Here is a 5,000-nt window from a genome sequence, read left to right on the forward strand (position 1 = left end):
GCTTTTTAACCGCAACAACTTTAATATACGCTATTGGAGCTGGAATTACCGCGGCTGCTGGCACCAGACTTGCCCTCCAATAGATACTCGTTAAAGGATTTAAAGTGTACTCATTCCGATTACGGGGCCTCGGATGAGTCCCGTATCGTTATTTTTCGTCACTACCTCCCCGTGCCGGGAGTGGGTAATTTGCGCGCCTGCTGCCTTCCTTGGATGTGGTAGCCGTTTCTCAGGCTCCCTCTCCGGAATCGAACCCTGATTCCCCGTTACCCGTTACAACCATGGTAGGCGCAGAACCTACCATCGACAGTTGATAAGGCAGACATTTGAAAGATGCGTCGCCGGTACGAGGACCGTGCGATCAGCCCAAAGTTATTCAGAGTCACCAAGGCAAACGGACCGGACGAGCCGACCGATTGGTTTTGATCTAATAAAAGCGTCCCTTCCATCTCTGGTCGGGACTCTGTTTGCATGTATTAGCTCTAGAATTACCACAGTTATCCAAGTAACGTGGGTACGATCTAAGGAACCATAACTGATTTAATGAGCCATTCGCGGTTTCACCTTAATGCGGCTTGTACTGAGACATGCATGGCTTAATCTTTGAGACAAGCATATGACTACTGGCAGGATCAACCAGGGAGCTGCGTCAACTAGAGCTGAGCAGCCGGCCGCCCGGGAGTGTGTCCCGGGGGCCCGCGCGAACACGCAAGCGTCCGCTCAATTATTCTGCAAACAGGAGGAGGCTGAGCTCCCCTGCACAATACACCTCGAAACCCTCTCAGGTCCCGGCGGCGCGCAGCGCCGTCCTAAGTACTTGGTCGGGTTCGAGAGAGGCGCAATCGCCCGGAGTTTGGCGAGTAGACGCTTTAGGTGCGACCACCCGTGCTCCCAACTGAGCTTGCCGCTGCCGACAGAGGCCCGGGAGCGTGCTGTCGTGGCATTGCCGGCGGGAGACAACACGCGCCACCTACGGTGACCGGCAGCTCCAACGCCAGCGCCACAGAAGGACAAAAGCCCCACTTGGGTGCCGAAGCGAACTCTCCCAGCACAGCGCACGCGCCAACACGTCCGCACAGCTGCGATACAAACCACCTGCGAGAACCGCAGAGGCGACCGAGCAGCAGACGGCGTCGCGGCGCCGAGCGCCGGGCGGCGGCGCATCCTCAGCGCACACAGTCCTCAATCGGACCAGCACACTGCAGATGTCCACCGCGCTTCGCACCGGGCCCGCGAGGACCTACTTTGGCCGCACGGCGCCGCGTGCAGGGTGCGCCGGCGCGCAGCTGCGCCGCCTGCCGCCTCCGTCGGCCGGCGCGCCTGCCACTGGCCGCCCCCACCAGCCGGCTGTAGCGCGTGCGCCCACGCACCGCGCGGCCAGCACGCCGGGAGGCCCCCCCTCACCGGCCGGGGACGGTCCCACCCAGCCACCGCCGCGTATCGCTTCACACCCAGATGCCATTCACGTTCGTGGGCATGGTGGGTATCGCTGGAACAACCGGTTGGTAGCTCAACCGATCGTCGCCATCACTGATTCACCTCTAGCGAGAACAACCGCACCACAACGGTTTACCAGTTGTTCATTTGCATAACGTCACCAGCAAACGTAGGCGTCCATCGCCATTTGCAAATTCAACGATTGTTGCATGCCTGTGTCAGGTGTCACGACACACTATGTCTGCCCACATACACGCAACAACATGTGCACGCTTCGCGAACACGTGGAAGGTGGCCCCCGTACGTATGCGATGTCCATTGCGCGAACGACTGTCAACCGGCCTCTGTCGCATGTCGCAGATGTGGAACGCAGTGCACCATGCTATCACGGTGTGTGAGAAGAGACGACTACGTCTGACAACACGCGCCACTACATCAACAGACGGCTCATGCTGATCGCCATCCAGGGCATACCACACTGCAATCCAGCTCTTATAGGGAGACGACACGTAGCTGAGTGCACAACATTTGGACCGCATGGTTCGCCGTTGTTGGCGCAGTCGTTGTACGGTCACATGTACCACGATGTATCATTCAGTACATGAGGACCAATGTGCAGTACAGTGTGTGATTTGGACGTACAACATCAGCGGACAGTTGACACAGGCCGTACCACAGCGTAGGCTAAGTGCTTCGCACATGCGAATGCCAATGAACAACTGCAAATGCCAATGAACAACTGCAAAGGGCATTGAGCATGTACGTCCTGCTGCCATCCACATTACAGTGTATAGCTGCAAGGTGTTTAACATGAAGCGATACACTGGGGACCGGGCAGTGCGAGTAGCAAACTATATTGCGGGGGTTGCAGTTAGGCAACACTACACTAATTTAACGCGTCGTATGACAATTACAGAGCAGGTTAAGGCCCAACGTGTGTTGGGTTAAGGCCCAACGTATGTTGGGTTAAGGCCCAACGTGTGTTGGGTTAAGGCCCAACGTGTGTTGGGTTAAGGCCCAACGTGTGTTGGGTTAAGGCCCAACGTGTGTTGGGTTAAGGCCCAACGTGTGTTGGGTTAAGGCCCAACGTGTGTTGGGTTAAGGCCCAACGTGTGTTGGGTTAAGGCCCAACGTGTGTTGGGTTAAGGCCCAACGTGTGTTGGGTTAAGGCCCAACGTGTGTTGGGTTAAGGCCCAACGTGTGTTGGGTTAAGGCCCAACGTGTGTTGGGTTAAGGCCCAACGTGTGTTGGGTTACGTTAAGGGGCAATGTGGGTTACGTTAAGGGGCAATGTGGGTTACGTTAAGGGGCAATGTGGGTTACGTTACGGCGCAATATAGGTTACGTTACGGCGCAATATAGGTTACGTTAAGGCGCAATATCGGTTACGTTAAGGCGCAATACAGGTTACGTTAAGGCGCAATACAGGTTACGTTAAGGCGCAATACAGGTTACGTTAAGGCGCAATACAGGTTACGTTAAGGCGCAATACAGGTTACGTTAAGGCGCAATACAGGTTACGTTAAGGCGCAATGCAGGTTACGTTAAGGCGCAATACAGGTTACGTTAAGGCGCAATACAGGTTACGTTAAGGCGCAATACAGGTTACGTTAAGGCGCAATACAGGTTACGTTAAGGCGCAATACAGGTTACGTTAAGGCGCAATACAGGTTACGTTAAGGCGCAATACAGGTTACGTTAAGGCGCAATACAGGTTACGTTAAGGCGCAATACAGGTTACGTTAAGGCGCAATACAGGTTACGTTAAGGCGCAATACAGGTTACGTTAAGGCGCAATACAGGTTACGTTAAGGCGCAATACAGGTTACGTTAAGGCGCAATACAGGTTACGTTAAGGCGCAATACAGGTTACGTTAAGGCGCAATACAGGTTACGTTAAGGCGCAATACAGGTTACGTTAAGGCGCAATACAGGTTACGTTAAGGCGCAATACAGGTTACGTTAAGGCGCAATACAGGTTACGTTAAGGCGCAATACAGGTTACGTTAAGGCGCAATACAGGTTAGGTTAAGGCGCAATACAGGTTAGGTTAAGGTACGACATAGGTTAGGTTAAGGTACGACATAGGTTAGGTTAAGGTACGACATAGGTTAGGTTAAGGTACGACATAGGTTAGGTTAAGGTACGACATAGGTTAGGTTAAGGTACGACATAGGTTAGGTTAAGGTACGACATAGGTTAGGTTAAGGTACGACATAGGTTAGGTTAAGGTACGACATAGGTTAGGTTAAGGTACGACATAGGTTAGGTTAAGGTACGACATAGGTTAGGTTAAGGTACGACATAGGTTAGGTTAAGGTACGACATAGGTTAGGTTAAGGTACGACATAGGTTAGGTTAAGGTACGACATAGGTTAGGTTAAGGTACGACATAGGTTAGGTTAAGGTACGACATAGGTTAGGTTAAGGTACGACATAGGTTAGGTTAAGGTACGACATAGGTTAGGTTAAGGTACGACATAGGTTAGGTTAAGGTACGACATAGGTTAGGTTAAGGTACGACATAGGTTAGGTTAAGGTACGACATAGGTTAGGTTAAGGTACGACATAGGTTAGGTTAAGGTACGACATAGGTTAGGTTAAGGTACGACATAGGTTAGGTTAAGGTACGACATAGGTTAGGTTAAGGTACGACATAGGTTAGGTTAAGGTACGACATAGGTTAGGTTAAGGTACGACATAGGTTAGGTTAAGGTACGACATAGGTTAGGTTAAGGTACGACATAGGTTAGGTTAAGGTACGACATAGGTTAGGTTAAGGTACGACATAGGTTAGGTTACGGTACGACATAGGTTAGGTTACGGTACGACATAGGTTAGGTTACGGTACGACATAGGTTAGGTTACGGTACGACATAGGTTAGGTTACGGTACGACATAGGTTAGGTTACGGTACGACATAGGTTAGGTTACGGTACGACATAGGTTAGGTTACGGTACGACATATGTTAGGTTACGGTACGATATAGGTTAGGTTACGGTACGATATAGGTTAGGTTAAGGTACACATTGTTGTAAGGAAAGGTTTAATGGGGGGCGGGGCGGGGCGGCCGGTTTGTTGATTGTGATTATAGTAAGTGGATGCCTGCGGCATCATCTGATTTGCCACGTCAGGATGCACCTTTGGCTCATGACAGGCGGCGCTCTCATTCCATGCTTGTGGCAGACCTGTGTCTTTCATTCCTGCCATTGTTTGTGTGCTGTGAGAGGAGGCAGTATTGTGATGTTGGGTGCACCCCTGTGTAGGACATGTGTGGGTGTTGGTGGCTTGGCTGAGCAATGGTGGTTGTCGGGTGGGTGGGATATTCTGTTTTCTGAGTGGACCTCCCAGTCTGGTTATGACAGTGTGGATTGTCTAATGTGGCGGAGAGGATGCACTGGGTGTTGTTCCATGCTGGTGCTTACATATTGTCTGTGTGCGTGTTACAGGCAGAGAGTAGTGCGTGATAAGGGTGTGTGGCTGACGTGTGGTTGTGATTGTGAGCAGAGTCTTTCAGCATGTATACGGACAGTTGTATACATTATCTGTATTCTGATGGCTCT

General features: G+C 51.6%; 1 non-coding gene across 1 annotated transcript in view; it reads right to left on the reverse strand.

Annotated features, from left to right (window-relative positions):
• The window catches only part of LOC124566087, a 1,910-nt gene extending 1,267 nt beyond the window's left edge, over positions 1–643 (reverse strand). Inside the window, exon 1 of the ribosomal RNA XR_006970762.1 lies at positions 1–643. This exon is cut by the window's left edge and continues 1,267 nt beyond it. This is a non-coding gene — a ribosomal RNA (small subunit ribosomal RNA).
• Between the last annotated feature and the right edge of the window lie 4,357 nt (positions 644–5,000).

This window comes from Schistocerca americana, unplaced genomic scaffold, assembly GCF_021461395.2.
Source record: "Schistocerca americana isolate TAMUIC-IGC-003095 unplaced genomic scaffold, iqSchAmer2.1 HiC_scaffold_137, whole genome shotgun sequence".
NCBI classification, from domain to species: domain Eukaryota; kingdom Metazoa; phylum Arthropoda; class Insecta; order Orthoptera; family Acrididae; genus Schistocerca; species Schistocerca americana.